Source organism: Wolffia australiana, chromosome 10 (genome assembly GCF_029677425.1).
Source record: "Wolffia australiana isolate 7733 chromosome 10, ASM2967742v1".
Lineage (NCBI taxonomy): Eukaryota > Viridiplantae > Streptophyta > Magnoliopsida > Alismatales > Araceae > Wolffia > Wolffia australiana.
This window is the reverse complement of record NC_135844.1, coordinates 3,117,005-3,137,512: the sequence shown is the minus strand read 5'-3', so window position 1 is coordinate 3,137,512 and position 20,508 is coordinate 3,117,005.

Below are 20,508 nucleotides of genomic sequence, written 5' to 3'. Positions count from 1 at the left end.
ACAATCCCATGTAAACAAATTTAAATATGACTTGAAATGCTCCAGACAAGTGATATTATCCCATTTAATTCCTATAAATTATTTCACACATAGAACCTGAAAATGTTCATTATTAATAATACTACAAAAATTAAACTCAAGAAGGCTCGGCTAAAAATGCCCATAAGATGTAAAATTGATATTTTATCAGTTACGTAATTTAGATAATAATATATTAAAATCAATAGTTATATGCTTAAATTTAGTACAGAACCATTAAATTGTAGGCATATCTATGATTTCTTCTTGGCTTTTCTTGGATATCCTATGAATATGAATATTTGAGTACATGCATAAAGGTAAGTAAACATTGTATTATGGTGTCAACATAATTTACAATTCTTGTGTGTTAATATAACTATCTTTGGTTAATAATGAACTTCAGAATATACGTTAAGTGAAACTCAGTTTCAGGATATGTTATTCAATAAAAATTTACCCCATTTTACTTAAAATGAGGTTTGGCATGATCTCTAGAGATGAAGACCTGTTGGACCATTGTAGATGTTTACTAATTATTCATTTAAACATGATTATATATATAATTTCAGTCCAAAAAATGTTAATCTGGGAAAAATAATTGATGATATCAAGATTTTGATACCCACCAGTTTAATCGTTTAATTTCCCTTAAGAACTACATCCTTCAACATGATAAATAAGCCAAGTATTTTTTTTAAGATGATAATATTAATTCCTACTTAATGCCATTCCAGGACATATTTTGATACATAAAAGCGTACTTGAGACCCAAGGTGTGTAAGAATTTCCTCACATAGTTCATTCGGTCAACTTTATGACCTTTAAATAAGTATATTGATTCTGTAAATAATTATAATTCTACCAAATTTGATATTAAGTGATACCCCATTTCCACTCAATGATTACTACTACCCTCGACTGTTAAGACTGGTAAATAGAGTACAAGTGTCATACCTTGTATGTAATAGATATGGTTGTTTATAAAATGCATGAATCAAATCTGCTCCTTAAAAATGACTCTTATAATAAACTGGTCCTCATATGTAGTGATAAGCCAAAAATAGGGGTAAATTGTATGCAATTTTAAACCCTTGTCGTCGCCAATTTTAGCTTATACAATAAAATTTATAAAAACTCTACTTAAGATGTGTAGTGATAAGTACGAGTGTCGTCCAAGGGAAGCTAGTAAGGAATCCAATTGATATTCTTCTTGAATAATTTGAACCTAATTGGGGTTAATTTAATCTTCAACAGAGATTAAATCACCCTAATTAGATGAGAAATTTGGAAAGGGGGGTAGAATAGATGAGAGAAGTAGAAGAAATAAGGGGCTCTAAATTGAATTAATTGATCCAATTGAAAGGATCAAAGAAGTCAATTAGAGAGACTAAGAAGAATATTTAGATGTGTTTTGGTTGATTCTGTAGATTTGATAATTCAGGAACAACTACTCTATTGAATAATGGAATGGGAAATTCAATCTCCTAGAAAGTTAACCCTTTTTATGTTTTTTTATAGTTTTCTTGAAATGCACTTGAATAGCCAGGTAAATCTCTCCATTTCTCCTCTCAATCCTAGTCAGGGCTTGTACATGCCGCTCAAGCCAAACGATTTAGAAGTTCAGACAGAAATTAAGAAGAACGATTACGAGATTCAACTAACAACATTCAAAATACACAAAAAAGTTCAAATACAATGAAGGAAAAAGTACCAAATAGGTTGATCAAAGCTGGAGCTCCTCTCTGTCTTGCAGCTGTGATAGAGCACCATCAAGAATGAGCTCCGCCTGTCAAAATTTAGCTTTTATACTTAGGGTACATGGTAAAATCACCATTTTACCCCCGTTTAGTAATTAATGTTTATCTATCAATGTAGGCTGGATCTAAATCATCCAACCGTACAGATAGAAAGAGGGGATCAAGAAGAACAGATCCATAAAAAAATCATCTCAATCGAACTTCAGGATCAAAAGTTATTAATAAATCAATTATAAACCAATTTAATCGATTGGATTTAAATTGATTTATTTATTCATTTCTTTTTTTAACACGCGATGAAGTGTCGCTCTCTCATTGGCTAGCGCATTTTGAATTATTCTTTTTGCAGAAAATTCCTTAAAAAGCCTGGAATTGCTGCGGGACTCCACCCAAAAGTAATTGTGTATATGCCCCTTGCGCACTCTCTCTCCTCTGGTTTCTCCTAAAAACATTAAAACAAATATTAAATAATTGCAATAAAACCCTAGAATATTTTAAATAATATCTTTACGCCTGCAACCATGACCGAGAGCTGTTTTGAGGGTATCATTGCAACACAACTTTACAAAAAGGCCCTCCAAAGTTCGAAAATAATCTTAATACTCATTTTTTCCTTATAAATACAGTTTTTTCTTAGAAAAATGTATTTCTTTTTCAAATAAATCTCAGAAAAATCGTAAAAAATCGTAAAAAATCCTAGAAAATTCTATAAAATTCATTGATTCATTCCCGTACTGATAAATCTCGAAATTAAATATTAAACTTGCCATTTTCATTCAAAAATAATTATTTCAAGCTCAAATAAATCCCTTAAAATTCATAAAATTAACAGAAAATTAGGGAAAAATCAGAAATCACTTGAAAACAGTATTTTCATGTAAATAGATGATTACAATTCCAATTTAAGCTCTTTAAATGCATAAAATTGTGCTAAAAGCATGAAATAAAGACCGAATTTAGGGTGTTATCATGTAGTGTTTGAAAACACTGAATGGGGCAGCCAATCCCTTTCTAACCATTATATTCAAAGTCCTAATTTTTTTAACAAGACATGAATCTTCCTTGAGAATGTTTTCTGTACTTATTACTCAAAGAGAATGAGTTCCTCAATACTTTAAGTGACAATAAGTATGAAAGGAACTCTTGAGTGAGTGGTATAAAGTAAGTAGAGAAAGAATCAATTAATATTAGGATTAGTATTTCCTTGGTTACCACAATTATTGGAACGGTTATTTCTGTTACATATTAGTAGCTTTGAAACCTATATAATCAAGTTCACTTAAAAACATGAAAAATTATCATGTTAAAAGTTTATACCACGTATTTGGTGGTCTCCAATTGGTTTTCATGAAAATTAATTAATCTCAAAATGATTAAATACATGTGAGAGTGTTATTTTGCCTTTTATAGCTGTAGTATTTAATGGAACACAATAATGATATCTGGAGATTCAATCGTCGGATGGGGGCCAAAATTTCTAGACAGTCTTGTCCTTTGGACTTTTATCCATCCATTAATTTGTGTTATGAAAAGAATCCTCAAGAAGGAAAAACATGATGGAGGTTTGCCCTAACCCTGGTTGTCCTATGAGGACACATCTTATAGAGTAAAAAAATACCTTGGATCTAGGATTGATTTTGTCAGTTTCTACTTAATCTTTGACTTTCTACTTGAAAATTTCTAAAATGCAAAGGGATGGTGAAATATGCATGCCCTTGAAGGTTTTTAAATGGTGAAGAGCAGTGCATTTCATTAGACCCAGATAAAATATATAAATATCATCCTATCATATTTATCATCTAATGAAATATCTAAGATTCGTAGATCTTAATTTTATATAAAAACCTCATCCCCCCAAATTTTATCCACATTCTCTCTCTAAATCATTATCTCTACTTTCTCTCCCTAGATTTGGAATTTAATTTTTTATAACTAAATTTTGTATCTAGCATTTCTCTCCCTAAAATTTCAGTCATCTTGATCTTGAATTTGAATTTATGTTTTTTTGAACAATACCCTTTAAAAATTGTTCCTAATACCACTTCACATCCCAACTTAATTTTTTGTATCAGTTGAGGCTTGGGTAAATTGTAATTATGAAATTATATAACCAAAAAAATCCGTGAAATTCTCACAATATTGATAAAAGAACTATAAAAAGAATCATATAATTAGTTTCTTATTTCTATATTCTCTTGAAAAATTTGAATCATGACAGAACTTTAGGTTTTCATATATAGTTAGGGTTCTTGTGTATTGACTGCTTTTTCTTCGTACAATTCTTATAGATTGAAAAAATGAAATTTAATAAATATTATTGCATGTCTATAATTTAACTCCACATTAAAATCACCTTAATAACACACTAATTGTGGGGTTACCATGTTATCATTTGAAATTTGAATTATCTTTTTAGGGTGAAGATTATTTTTTATTTTTGGCAAAATCACGCTGCCGGGTACGTCTAACCCTATGGTTGTGCCCATAGACCAATCAATCCATGCCCTGGATGCCACCAATGGAGTGTTTAATTATAAAATGTAGAGTATTTCATCGTTTGTGGGCATGGAGCGAGCGTACATGTCCCAATTACACACAGACCCTACTCGCCCACGCCCATATTGTAGGAAAGAAAAATGTGCATGTGTTACCTAGTGGAGGCTGGGAGATGGTCACTCGTGCCACTAAGAGTAGGGGGAGCCCTCGTAGTGATGTGAAGTGTGGATTGCGTAGTCCACCCTACCGTTCACAGATGTCATTGTGGAGGTGCGCGACTTGACAAACTATCAAGCAAAAGGGTGAGCTCTCCTACCTCTAGCACTCCATGCTATCTGCCACTCACGTAGGCCTTCCTTCGACACTGTGCGACGCGTACGAAGGGCCGACAAGCCGAGGCGTTCAACGTGATAGCATCCACGAGCTGTCGGAGGGAGTGCCTGCCAAGAAAAGAAAAGGGAGGAAGAGGTTATCACATGTTTGGAAAAGCCATCTGCTATCTCATTTCCCTCACGCAACTGGTGACAGACACTAGTTGCGCAGGGGTGGCACTGCATGATGTCCTCCCATAAGCGTTGCATTCGCCATTGGGAGCATTTTCTTGCATGAAGCATGTAAACTAATACCTGTGAGTCCGATTCTACAACGATGTAGTGAAGGTTTCGTTCCTCGCATAGGAGTAAACCATCACGTATTGCCATAACCTCGACGACTGCATAATTTTGTATGATGTATAAAGAGGAGAAAGCAAACAGAATACTCCCTGTATGATCCCGTAGGATACCACCTTCCCTTGCTAGCCCTGGGTTCCCTTTGGTTGCACCATCCACATTTAGCTTGAGGATGTCAATTGGCGGTGGGTGCCAACAAACAATCTGTAATCGAATGTGGATGGGGGAGAGGGTCACTAAAATACTCCAAGATCAAAGGAGGTCGCAGGCTACGGCTAAGCTGCAGGCGCGAGGTGGTAGGAGGTGGTGTGTACGTCGTATCCATTGGTTGACTCATCGCATAATATCCAAGGCGTGCATGGGAGTTCCTGCAAAACAAGAAGAATTTCGCCCTTTCCAAAACTCCCACAGGAAGTAAGCTATGGGGACATGTAGGAGGGGGCTTCATTTGGAGCGTGTTGGCGAGAGATACATCTTGCCAAAATACTCTAAAGATGTCAGAGTAGAGTAGGTATCAAAGAGTGGACACCAATGATGTGTGATTTGGCACCAACAATCTAGAGCTGTCTCACTGTGAAGAAAAGGTGCTCCATAGTCTCAGCCTGGGGAGATGTGGGGCAAGAATGGCAACGCAAAGTGAGATATTGACCGATACGGGTCACTCGATCATCATTCGGTAGGCCACGATGCAAGAGTCTCCGAAGGAAGATGGAGATACCAGTAATGATCCCCGTATGCCAGATTCGGCGATCCCAGTGCTGGGTGGAGGATTTCTCATGGAAATGCTCCCAAGAAGAGCTGTAAGAGAATGACCCATCAAGGGTAAGCATCCAAATAGGACGATCGTGATAGGGCATGATGGGAGTACTCAGGACCTGGTGTAACATGTCAATGAGAAGGCCATGTTGCTCCCAAAGGTGGCGCATGTTGCCTAGGAGTAGCTGCGCCACAGTCAATCTAAGGCGATGGGGCTCAAAGTGGGGGTGACGGGACATGGGTGCGTCAGTAAGCCATGTATCATACCAGGTACTAATCGCACCTCGGCTGACATGCCAATGTGTGATCGTGGGTATCTCTAGCCAATGTCGCTCCCAAGTTTGCCACCTGAGATGGCCCCAGATATCCATCTCGCTATGCACCCACTCCCCATACTTCAATGAGATGAATCTCCCTAATGGGGATTGTGTAGTACGCATACGGCACACTAGTTTCTTTTAGAGCATGTTTTGGACATCTAGAAGACGTCTAATCCTAGACCCACCTCATTCGTCGGCCATCAACCTTTCTCCTAAGAAACCCAATGGTGGTGACTCTCTCCCTTGAGGTGATCGGACCATAAGAAACATGCGCACAATTGCTCCATAGAGCGGAGGATTGTTAGGGATAATGAATGAAACCACAAGGGTCTGTAGAGGAATACTCATGAGGACGTGTCAAATAAGTTTGGTGCGTTCTTCAGGGGATAGAAATAGATGAAAGGGAGGCATCCTCGTGAGTACCCGGTATAAAGTTGGATAATTTGAGAGCGCTTTATAGTGGTGGACGCACCGACCATAAAGCTACTCTTTGAGGCATTGACGAGCTGACCAGAAGCCCACTTGTACGCAGTAAGGACACTCATAAGTTCCTTAATGGATTTTTTAGATCCATTGTGGAAAAGGATCGCATCATTTGCAAATAGAAAGTGCGAGAGGATCGGACATCTCCTTTTCGTAAAATATGATTGGATGACACCGCGGGCGATCGCTCGTATGAACGATTGGCTAAATACCTTTTCCATCAATATAAAAAGGGTGGGTGAGATGGGATCACCTTGCAGTAGACCTCGCGTGGTCGTGAAAACACTTGTGGAGTTTTCGTCCATCAAAAGGGAGAAATGATTCTCTCTAAGGCAGGCATCTACAAGAGCGATGAACGCATCGATGAACCCAAAGTGACGTAACACTTTGGTAAGGAAACTCTACTTGATCAAAAGCCTTCTCCATATCCAGTTTGATAATGACGTTCGAGCCTTGAATATGAGTGCCTAATGACTTGGCTAACTCAGGAACAAGCATGATACTATCTTGGATCTGTCAACCCTTGACTAAACTGCACTGTTCAGGTGAGATAAGTCTGTTAAGGAAGGTCTGGAGTCGATTTGTAATGATCTTGGATGCAAGTTTATAGCATACATTACAAAGACTAATAGGGCGAAAGTCTCTAAATGAAGCTGGGTTGTCCACTTTTGGGATTATCACCAAGAAAGTGGATTTCCAACTTTGAGGTAGGACTTTGTGTGTAAAGATATCCTTAATAGCAAGCACCAAGTCTGTGCCTATGATATCCCAACATGAGATTAGGGTGAATATGATGCTGATTTTTTGGGTTAGGTCACATCCATAAGTTTTATGATAGCTCCTTCAAAGGTCTGGAAATCGTAAATTACTAAAAGGTATCTCCTGTTTAGATGACTTGTTTTGGACATCCAAAAACTTGATCCATGTCAAATTTCTCCGTTTATTTCTTTAATTCAACCTTTTGTTTTTTCTGAATATAGTTGGCTTCAAAAGAGTAAATTTGGATAATTTAAACATGTGGATAATATTGATAATTGATGCAAGTACAGTAAGATACTCCAGTTAATAACTTAATATGTTCAGAATCACGTAATGATATGTAAATAAAATTAAAATTATCATTTTATAATCATTCCAATATTGGTAATTCATCTCCTCAACGGGATTGGAATCATAAAGATAAAAATAGTGTTAGTACAACAGATGTCATTACCAATATGATTGTGAGAATCAAAAATTAAATGACAAACCTTTAAGCTTATTGATAATTTAAAAATCTGATATAAATGATGAAATAATTTTTTTTCATACTTCAGGAACAGATAGAAATAACTGTTTACAAAATATGGTAGAAATATTTCTTATTGGAAAAATTATCAGCATGCCGTCCGGTTTTCCCTCATTGTACACCACCACAATACCCTCTTACTCCTCGCCTTAGGAATTACATTTTACCATGCCCTTTCCCTTCCCTTGCTAAAGAGATGCATATCCACTCCCCTCTGTTATCCCTTCATGTGCCAGGCCTTGAGATTTATCCACTCGATAATCTGAATATTATATCTCCTCTTGATTCTATTCAACACCTCTTGAAAACTTTCTAGACCTTCTCCAAATCCAGTCACTTAATTTAAGGTAATTTTACTAGTCTTTGAAAGTTAGATGTTTGCAAGAACACATGTAAATTTATGATTTTCAAATTACAGAGATGCAAAAGGAGTAAGACCGTAGGGAGGAATGATCCAAGATATATGATTGTACCTTTTGATTAAAGTTTTCAAAGTTATATTTTGATCTGTCTTGAGTATTCTTTGAATACGAATATTTGAGCAACATGCCTAAAGTATAATAATTATTTATTATGATTTTATTATAACTCACATAGTCATTGCACATATTACGGGATTTAATTATAAAAATTATCCATCAGACAGCACCTTGTGTCAAAGTAAGGCAACCTCTCAATCTTCCCCTACACATTTGTGTCATCTCTTATAAAACACTCTGATAGCACTTAAGTTCATACAAAAACAAAATAAATCTCATCTAACTTTGTGGGTTATCTTGTATGATATGCATATTATCATACTATTTCAAGGCTAATTTTATGATTAGATGAATTTTGGCTCCTTCTCGTTAAATGAATGCCTATAGAGATTTGATAATGAGATAAACCAATAAGTTGGAAACTCATGAACCAATCATTGAATGCTCAAATGATTGGTACATTTATGGATCCGCTGGAGATGCATATCATGAAATGGGTTGGCTGCATTTCACAGGAGAAGTGAAAATTTGATGGCTCATAGGTAATCCAAAGACTGTTGAATCATCATTGGAATTCGTCTCCTTTGTGCAGCTTGATCACTAAATTAAGAGAAGCAATTAAATGTGAAGATATAGTTTGTACATCACCCCAACAGTGATTGACCAGGATAGACACAACAAAATTTAGAGATTAAGTTTGCTTCAAGTTATTGGATTCAATATGTGAGCTTCTTATTTCTTTATTGCTTTCCTCATTTGTTTCCAAAACTCCTAACTAATGTAACACGACAGACGCCGGGATCAACCGGCTCGTGGTACACCACAGGGTGAGCAAGGCAATCAAATTAAGCAGCAGAAATGGACGATGCGAGTGTTAGAAATGAATGAAAATGCACGTTAGAAGACAGCTGCCCTAGTGTGAAGAATCCAGAAAACCACACGAATGGATCTAGGGATGTCTACAGGCTCCAAATAGATCAGCTTGAAGGCCAACGGAGTGGGAACGACTACTGTCAGCAAGCGTCCACACCTATTCGACCAGAGAAAGCCTAATTTGACACCTAAATAAAAAATTTCCTATCCCTCAACCCTATATCCAATCCTTCAATTCTAAATCCCCGATGGTGGAGCACGTGACGAATGCACTGGAGGAAATAATACTCAAAGGGTATGGAGTTTTGATATATGGGCTGAGGCCAGGAGGTCATAGTGTGACGCAGATTCTTGTAAGTGGATTGAGTAGATGAGACCCAGGGGGGGCGCAGTCTGCCAAGCAAGCGCAAGCAGTTGGGCAGAGTGTGGCGATTAGACAGAGCACGGCAGCTAGGAGGGTCGTGGGTGGCCGAACAGTGCGGATGGCCGGATAGAGAATTGCGGACGAGCATGAAAGCCGGTTGGCGGCATAGGTGAGCGAGGTGTCGTGCGAGCGATCAGTGGCATGGCTAGCAGCTATGGGCATGGGCGGCAAGGCGGTCGCGGGCGGGGGCGACGAGGCGGTTGCAGGCGGGGGCGGCGAGGCGGTTGCGGGCAGCGCGGCTGGCAGTTGCTAGTGGGGTGGCTGGCAGTCATGGGTGGGCTCGCAGCCAAGGGTAAAGCGGTTGTGGGCGCAGGCGGCGAGGCAGCGATGGGCGCAGGTGATGAGGCGGCCACGGGTGCGGGCGGTGCGGCTGGCGGTCGTAGGCATGTTGGCTGCGGGCGCCAACGGGGTTAGGCAGGCACCAGCGCAGGCAATGAGGTGGCTACGGGCGGTGGCACGGCTGGGGAATGATGGTGGTGGCAGCAGCAACGATGGCGGCGGCGGCGGCAGTTTAGTGTTTCACAAGGATGCCCAAATTTGCAAGGGCATTTTTGTAATAACTCAACAAAAAAAATACAATGAAAGTAAGATTAAAAAAGGTTTTCTCAGTTTTTTCTTCCTCAACAACTCAAAATTTCATGGTGGGATTCCAAAAGATACAAGGGGCACCACTTCCCTTATAAGGGGTAGGGAAGGCTACCCTAATGGGCCAAATTAGTGGGAAATGCCCAAAGTAGCATGGGCATGATCCCAATGGCCGAAATCCATCCTAGAACACATTAACATGGGGAGCCCAAAAGATGGGGGCCCTCCTTAAATCCACAAAAACACACTCACATAAAAGGGAAAAACAAACCAATGGGGACCCGCTGTCATGATTGATACTTAAAGTCGGGGTTCTTCACATTTGCTCTAGCTTCATGACGTGGCCATTCACGGACTTGGGCTTGGGCTTCAGGATGGTCCCTCATCCCTAGCAAGCATGAAAGACACACGATCTAGGAGGATCACACTCTTTTCAAGGTTTCTTAAAAATATATGGACTCATATACATAGTTTGTGATGAATGGAGTTAAGTGTAGGTAAATTATATGAAAATCACATTCTGATTTTCCACATTCTCTATCTAGTTACTCAACATCTTGTACTCTATGAAAGGAGACAGTTCAAGAAGATCTAATATTTGCATTTCTTGATCACTCAAATTTCATCTACTTGCTCTTTGAAGTCAATGTATATCCTCTTTGCATTTCTGCATCCCTCTTCTTTAGAGTAAAAAATATTTAAATTTAATATATAAATGATTTATGAGCCATCCCATTTATGATGTTATACTCATCAAAATTTTATTTTTTTACGGATAGTATTCCATAATTGTTAACTAAGAAATGTTTTAATTGACATTTAGTTGACAATTTTAGGTCATCAGTTTGTGCAATTTGTGGTTAAGGTTGATGTTAATAAATGTAAAAAAAGTGGTTTTGAATATAGTGATGAAAAAAAGTCATCATGTTGTGTGAACAGATGAAAAGCTACTATAGTGATGAGCCTAAGGAAATCATAATTGTGGAAATACTTTAGTTCGCCTTTTTTGTTCTACACATAAAATGACATTTTTTTCCAACTTCAAACAACATTCTGCTCGGTTTTATTTATTTATTTTTAATTCATTAAAATGAGCTTATAGCATATTCTGAGGACAGGTACAATCAAAATTATTATTTATTATGATTTTTTTTGTGTCAGCCTATTCAGAATTTTTAGATGATATGAACATTCCTGAGTATATGCAACCTTCATGTTATACTTGTTATGTTGATGTTGTGTAAAAAGATAATAAATACACTTCTGATGAATCCCCTCTTCAGCTTGGTGTTTTCTACGTATTTGGTTGAATTTTTAAAAAAAAATTATGAGATGAAACTGAATGATATATAAAAAAGGTTGTGTACAATGTAAAAAACAATGGTTACACATAAAAAATAACCAATATGAATGTAAAGGTGTTCATGCAGAAGACGAAGGCAACATCTCTCGAAGCACGTCCCAAACATATATTTATGTCAACCAGCACCCTCATCGATCTCGTCATTTAAAAAGATCATTGGAACACAATTGTTCTACTTGAAATTCCTAATTTAACGTTTTATTGATGAAAATTCAAGCGAACTGAAAGGAAATGGAGTAGCATAATGCCTTTATGGAGATCGAACAACATAATATAGTCTAGGACAATTATGTTTCTGCTGACTTTAATTCCGCAGGCTCGACCAAGAGAATGCCCTCAATACGTTGATAACATTAAATTGTTCCTTATAATTATAGGAAACATAAATGTCATTTATGATAAAAAATTATTAAGGACCAGTGTAAATTATTTTTGTCTTAATAAAATCAATATCATAATTACATATCTTACAAGTTTTTTGAAGACTATGGAGTTATTCTTACAGACTTCTGAGGTTTAAGTGATATACAAGAATTGAAAGACTTATACGTTGATTTATGGAACACATTAAGGTGGTAAAGAAGAGCTGCAGTTTGTCAGAGCCCATCATGGATGTCCCACTTATGAATTTTAAGAAATTTCTTATATGCCTTCTTATTTATTGGGATGATTGTCAAATGTCACTCGCAGTCAACTGAACTTTTCAAGAACGCTGAAAATGTAGCTTTAATAACATGTGATTGATATAAGTTTCCTATTATATCAATGAAAAAGGCTCTTAAAACCTCATCACAAGTTCCGATAGTTTATCCAGAAGATAGGGACTTTCAATTTTTCTATATAAATTCCATCTTCCCCCTCTATTCTTTTACTATTGGATTTTTATTAATTTCAATTTCAGGTGCGTAAAAACATAACAGAATCTCATTGGGGGCCTCTTCTTGAATCCCCAAAGTGAAGGTCAAAGTAGAATGAAGGATGGAGAAGGATATATCCAGGAGAAGCACCAAATCTCATCGAAGGACAACCTCTATAGTGATTCATGTAATCTTCCCCATATTTTACTTATATTAATTTCATTAGTTTGATAAGTTATTGTACAGATTTATTACTTAGATTGATGAAATTTATCATTAATGTTAAATTTTCTTAATATTTCTTGAAATTTTAATTTTTTTCCTTTCATGGTCACTGGCATCACTTCATAAAAATTCATAAAGGAGCCAAAAGTATTAAATACTCCTTATTAATAAAAAATATAACTTTAAATTTTTATTCTTTGTATCTACGAATTTTGTACTATGTTTTTACTAATCAAAGTATTATAAATTCTTATTTGCGTAGATCATCACTTTAGTATTATATTTTACCCTATTTTTATAGTTTACCAACTAGATACTTTACCAAGGAGCAGGGTTGTTTGAATAAAACTTCTGAATTTTTAAACATTAATTTACAGGTTGATGAGGTCATGAAGGGTAACATTTATTTTTGAATGTTTTAGTAAAGTATTCTCTGCAAATTTTATTGTAAACACCAGGTGAAAGAGTTTAGCTCTTTTAGTTCAAATTTTAGTTATAAGATCCTGTTCTGTATTTGAATAAAATTATAAAAAATGCTGATAAAGAAATTAAAACTGTAAGTAAACAGGACAAAAAAGAAGATAATGCTTGAATGGTGATCTTACGAATGTGCATATGACAAACTCATGTCAACATAAATAAACAAAGGGGTGACTTTTAAATGTGTTAGTGTCATGATTGATTCTTTTCCCCTTTTTTAAATTTTATTATCATCTGTTCTATTTTGAATATCACTAGATTATCTACTCAAATTTTGAAAATTGGAATATTTTCCTCTTACAACGAGTGAAAGCTAATTTTTTTATATATTTTAAAGAATAACTTATGATTGAAATATTGAAATAAAATTACATAAAATTTTGTTTTTCAAAAAAACTATTACATCCAGAAAAAAGATTGAAAATTTCTGTCGACTGCATCATAAATATTTTAATAAATGCTGGGAACGACCAGATCATGGAATTCAATATTGTTAGTTGGTTAGAATATTATACGATAATCTAAAAGATTTCTTTATGAGTAAAGTGGACTTGGCTCTTTATTAGAATATTATACAATATCCTAGTATTGTGGTTAGGAGGATGTCATTTTATACACTAATATTAAAAAATACAGAGACGAGATTAAGGATTAAGGTTTAATTCAGAATCAGAGTAACATCAATCGAAGAAGATGATGATGTATTTAGTCTCTATCAAGACCTGAGCCTTAAAGAAATGTAAAGAGAAGAAGATAGAAGATAGAAAAAGAAGAATCGCCTTCCATTAAAATGATTTGATTTTTAAGATGATGCAGTATCAATTGAAGATGATACATAAGGTGATGAAGAGCTTTTATAAAATGGATAAGATGAATAATAATATTTGGCATAAAGTTTAAGAGCAGGATAGAGACATGTGAATCAAATTAAACTCTCAAACATGTTAATTTGTGACTCAACCAGCTGTGAATCTTCGTGACATATCTATTATTGAGCATGAATGATGTGGTGTTATTATTGATTGTGAAGGAAATGATAAAGTTATCCATGGAGTTTAAAGGTTAATAAATAAAAAGGATGTCCGCAAATTTGATGATAAAGTGGAAAATGAAGAGATTTAAGAAATGGAGTAAGGAAGAGAGAAAGAAGTAATGGTTCAACCTAAAGAACCGCAAACCACATATTATCATCCTCCCATTCCATTCCCTATTGTTCTGAAAATCTTTTAAGCTTGTAGTGATCATGAGAAATTACTAATTAATATCTTTAAGAAAGTAACATTAATCTTGAGCATAGATGATGCCATTTATGATAGCATTCTATATATTTCTAAACATATTGAATAAGCTTGCACAATAAAAAGAATGAAAACAAGTTAAATTATCAAACATTTTTAACTTTTTCCTTTTGAACTCTAATTCTGATAGTATAATTTATCCAGGTTCCCCTTGTTGGATATTATGTGACCATCAATCCATCGCATTTCAACGATTTATTTAAGTTCACTGAAATAAATATTTATTCATTAGTATTCTTGTGTGATGTTTACAATGAAGTCCCTGAATATGCACCGTGACTTTGTGAATGAGAATGAGATCATAATGTTGGATTATATGGGTAGGTTTATACCAATAGGGGTTCAATTAGATATTTCAAAATTTTATTTTTAGTTTTATAGTTCAATTCCAAAAGGATTGTTTACCAATCTAGTGGAATGGCGAAGAATTATCAGGACAATGATTTTTATACATGTTATAGTTAGTAATTGATCTGTGGGAGGGATATCCTTGCTTGTAGTTAATTAAAAAACCTAACCTGAGTTTAAAGCTCCCGAGCAAGTACTTGAGAATGAGGTTATACATGGATATCAAATGAAGAATGATTTGGTGAAGACTCTGCCACTCCAAGCCCCCTTATCCTTTTTTGGATGCACTCATGTTAAATCACTTGGTCCCCAAAGCTGTAGTGAGAGAGGTTACAACAACCTCGGGATGACTGCATAGGTCACTAGATTGGCCTACTTAGCCTAGTCTAGAAAAATCTATTGATTTCCTAAACCACTTGAGATAATTCAATAAATAGGTAGTAATAATTAATATAAACAGGTAAGATCAAATGATAGATTTTGACATAAGTCAACTTACTGTTTGATGTCCAAAATCTAGTCTCTCCCCAAATCTTGACCTGATTTATCAAACTGGCCCAATAAAGATCATTGAGTGGCACCCCAAGCTTCATTCACATTAATCCACTCAAAAATGAGTAATGATTAATAAACAGTATTCTTAAAAATTAATCTTAATATTGCTATCAATATCCATCAAGTTGACCAAAATATGACTCCCCAAATTAAACTTTACTCTTTCCAGATTCATTTTAAAGCTCAATCTCAATCACACAAGTTTCCTCTTTCTAGGTTTGCTCAATCGACCTGAAATAGATTCTAGAAACAAAGAAACAAGATATTGGATGATATGATTGACTGGCAAAAGGGATTTTAATTGATCGAAGACTCTGGAATTTTGTCAATGTTTCATCCTAGAGTAAATTATCCAAATATTGGGAAACAATATCTATGTTTCTCTTGCTGACCTTGCTTGTAACATCAATTATCTCATAATATCTCTATTGATATAAGTCAACACATGCATTCGAAAAATCTATTTGAAATATTAGTTTATCCTAATTCATATGAGTATGATATTGTCCTGTTACCTGTCCTGAGAGCATGCTGATAATGAGTTGACTAAATTATATTTAGAAAATTCTCAAAATTCACATATTTACCCAAATACAATGACATTCAATAGTCACATACTACATAGATGACTAGTTTGCAACCGTGTAATCTAAATATCCCTGTTCGTTGGGTTCTCAAGATGGACATCAAGGTATCTAAAAATAAAATGATGATCCTCTAGCCATACTGCAATAAGTACGGATGAGCTGGTGGCCATTAATCCATGGACAAAGGGGACTGAATGTGGGAGCTCTCTAGAGGAGTTCACTCAAATGATACATACAAGTCTCTTAATCATATTATACTTTAAGTAATGATGCTGATTCATGTCAGTTGACTTGTGTAAGTGGTCCATTGACCTGATACACCAATGGCATTTTGTTTATGGACGTCTATGTTTTGACTAAGATCTACGAGATGGGATGTAAAAATGTCTCTGCTTGGTCATAGCAAGAAATACACAAAGGGCATTTGGATGGACTAACATGTTTTGAACATGGCTTTTGTGTCTCAAATCATGGGGTTCAAATCAGTCTTAGATTAGGTATGGTAAAAAGTACATGGAAGAATAAGGAATCTTCCACCCTTGGTATAAGAGGAGATTGACTAGAGGAAGAATATTCATCAAATCCCTGCTATTGTAGGTGGAAATATGGATCGAGTCTGTAAAATATCTAAAAAATTGATTTTTTTTAAACATCACACTTAATGATATTTTAACAAATCTCCATCATGATGTCACAAAAATATTGAAATTTGGATGGATATATTTATCTCATATGCGTCATACTTCTATGCAAATGTGCATGCCATCATAAACTCAAAACAAGTTATAGGTTCAAAGTGAATGAAAAAACCCAATTTTTACTTGAGGATGAACATCTAAAAGCACTAATTTCCATCAAGATGATGAAACACACATAAAAATGGACAAGACATGTCAAGCTCTGGGACTTCGTGCCTTCCTCTTATCCCTTTTAAAAGTTTCTTTCCTGTTATTTGCTCAGTTTTTTGTTTTTATTTATTTTGGAGTTATGATAATGAAAATGAATAAATTAAAGAGTAAATGCATTGGAATGATGCAAAAGATGTTGAGTAGACCACACTGTGCATGTCATTAATATAGTTTTGATTTATGTTTTTGGACTGTGGAGCATGATATTCTAAGTTGCAGGTATAAGTTACATAATTTTTTAAAAAAAACTTTCATGGATCAAGCCAAGTTATCAGGTATTTATTTTATGAACTTTACTAATATTTTATCCATTTTAATAAATTCATTTACATTGGACAAAAAATATGCTTAGCTAAGTAAGGCTCCTAGAGGGGATGGTGATCACTCTCTAAATGAGACTAACCTTTTTTTAAACTGTGTCATTTGTTTCCAAATAAAGAGAATATTTGTCAGGGTAAATTCTTAACCATAAACTGGGTTGATTTAGTGTGAAATAAATGTGCTCCTAGTATTAGACTTATGCAATAATATTTGAAAAGTCTTCCTTTTTAGTTTATTAAATTCTAGTATTAGAAAGGGTTTTATGTACATGGATGTACTTAACTAAAAAATATGGCTTCAGTTTCATTTAGAAAAAAATGCTGAAACTGTAAACCACAAGAAATTAATTTTAAGAATTTTCTAATGATATTAAGAGTTTCTATAAAAACTTTTTGTATTTTGATTTCATTCAGAAATATCATAAATATAATATTCATATTTTCACTAATTTTTTTAAAATCTTGATGAGAACATTGAGTCCAAGATAAATCCTATATGATGGTTGGTAATAACACACCAATTATAAGGTGTATATCCTTAAATTTACAGTTTTATTATTATAAAAATAATCATTTATGTATTTTATTCTGTCTAAAATTATTAACCATGCATTGAGAACTAAATGATTTTTTTTTTATTTTCTGATATTTTTAATGATTTTTTTCAAAGAAGATGTTGCTTAAGAAATTAGTTTTTAAGTCAAAATGTTTTGCAATGACTTTTATTAAATTTTTGTCATGAAGAAATGATTTTTTTAATTTGGAGTCCACATTTTCAGTTTGCGAAGGGGTCTTAGCTTTTTTTTTTAAACCTGGAAAGGTCTTTATTCCCTTTGTGGTAATTCTGGCGAGTCCTCTCTTTCTCTACTAATAATTACATGTAATCACTGAAAAAGGTATCATTTCTCCTGATATCTTGAGACCATACGATCAAATGATTGACTGATGTATTTTTACGTTTTAAATGGCAGGGAAATGTGGAGTAGTAAAAAATTCTTGATCTAAAATATTTTGAGGTTGTAGAGAATTCAGAAACATCAATCATTAGCACTATAAAATTTGTTGTTTTATTTGTAGCTATTACTTTTAATGTCAAATAGTGTGGTTTATCTACGTGGCATACATGTAGCACGTATGTTAAATTAGTTTTGGGGACTTTAAGGGAAAGAAATTAAGTATAATATGTAATATACCTTCATCCACATTTTGGAAGACGCTATTCTGGGTGACTGCAAACAAAGTGGCCAGTAGTCAGTGACAATGGCTTGTAGTGAGTGCAGGTATTGGACTGGTTTGTATGGTGTACACAAATCTATAAGTTTTATTACAGAAACAGTTTGACGGCATGATTGAAGGTGTTATAAAGGTCTAAATCAATACTACATATGTGAATTATAACCGTAGTGAAAAAGATGAGTAGAAAATATGAAATTAATTGAACACATAAAAAATGAAGTGCTGAGTGATCTATGAAGACCCCACCGCACACTCTTCCAGTGAAGCTGATCCTACTTAGGTGTCAAATTCCTTATCATGGTGAATTTTATGGCGGGCTTGACGGTAATCATTTCTACAACTCCTATAGTCACAAAACACTTTCTTAATTTCATATGTTCCACCAAAGAACCATATTTATTAATTTCATCAACTGCATATTGTATATCCCATCATCTCAGCTCTAAGAACCCTTCTCTAACTATTACTATGTTGTTCATGATATACATCTATCAAGTGCATGTATTTTCCTTTCCTTGATATCTTCATAATGTATATTACCTGTTATCCCCTTTGTCTATTTCACTCTTCAGATTCTAAGCTCCATTTTTCTTTCATTACCTAATTTTTTTGCTTGATTGGATAGTCTCTTTTTCGAAGATTGATATTTAAACCAATTGTCTTAATTATATAAAAAAATTCATGTTACTTTTGGGGACTTGCACAGAAATAAATTACTTAATATAATTAAGATATCTTCATAAACATTTTTTAAAAGCTATTCTAGATTCCTGTGCACAAAGTGGGCCATAGTGGAAAATACACATAGGAGTCCAGATATTGGGCTGGGTTGTGTGGTGTATAAAAAAAGAGCTCTAAATTTTGCCACAAATACGGTTTGATGGCACAATTTATGATGTTAGAAAGGTTTAAAGATGTGAAAAAATTGTGAATCATAACAATAATAATAAAGACGAGTGGGAAATCTCAAATTTGATAGGAAAATATCTTAAATTTATTCTCATACATATTAGTGCCTGTGATACCTTTCTCTCTAATTATTATCCAAAGCAATCAAAATATTGTATCATTTCTATCTTGATATGAATCTATTTAAGAAAAAATGAAGCGGAGAAAACAGGTACACTAAGGCTTCACATAACATGCTGGGACAGAGTTCAAGGATATAATTCAAAGAGATAAAAGAGAAATTTAAATTTAGGAACCCTGTCATTTTCATCCTGTGGATTGGATTCCACAGAACTTAAGGGATGTTATATCTCGAAATATAGCATTAATCTACATTTTAATATATTATTGAATAAAAAGTAGCTTCCTGATTTTCATATATCCACATTTTCACATTTTCATATGTTATGGCATCATTTTCATAATTAAGTCCTCATTTTGACATGGTTTCCAAAGACTGTTAAGTGTGACCTTTTCTCCTCCTAATTGAATACTAAACATCTAATTCTGATCCAGATGATGGCTCAGACTTATCCTGATCTCCCATTCCTATCAAGTTTCTGAGACATTATTTTCATGAACCCTGAATTTGAATAAAACTCCAAGCAATAAAAAACTTTAATCTATTGATTTCAAGAGAATGAAGTGGGTTCATCTCGAAAGGCAAAAAATTCAATACTTTAAGACTCAATATGTAATTTTCGAATTGTTAATAATAAATAAATATAAGACTTTTGTATATATAAAAATTAATGATTTAATTAGCCATAATCGTTCATAATTATAAATATCTATTGGATGTTATTGGCCACTCCCAAACTAAATGAATATGTAGTTCTTGCCACCTTTTCATCAACTTCTCCTCGTAATTAAGTTAATGATTAAAGGTCTCATTTTTTAAGGTTTGGGTAGAAGTTATTAGTTATTTTAAGATAATTTCTTCATCAGAAATCGAAACAAAACTACAACATACCTTTTAAAAAAATGGAATCAAATCAGCTGTCCCTTTGGTTCATCAAAGAAATCATGAGGCACAAAAGTTTGTTTATTTTAAACATATTCATGAATTTTTCAGAACATTAAATGTGGTCATCATTTTCCCCGTAGACACCATAATTTATTGAGCAATGATCTCCTTATAATTGTAGTCACCCCATAAATGGGTGAAATAAGAGGAAGAGTCGGCAACCAAGGAAGTTATTTTGGGGAATGGTTGATTATCAAACCCTT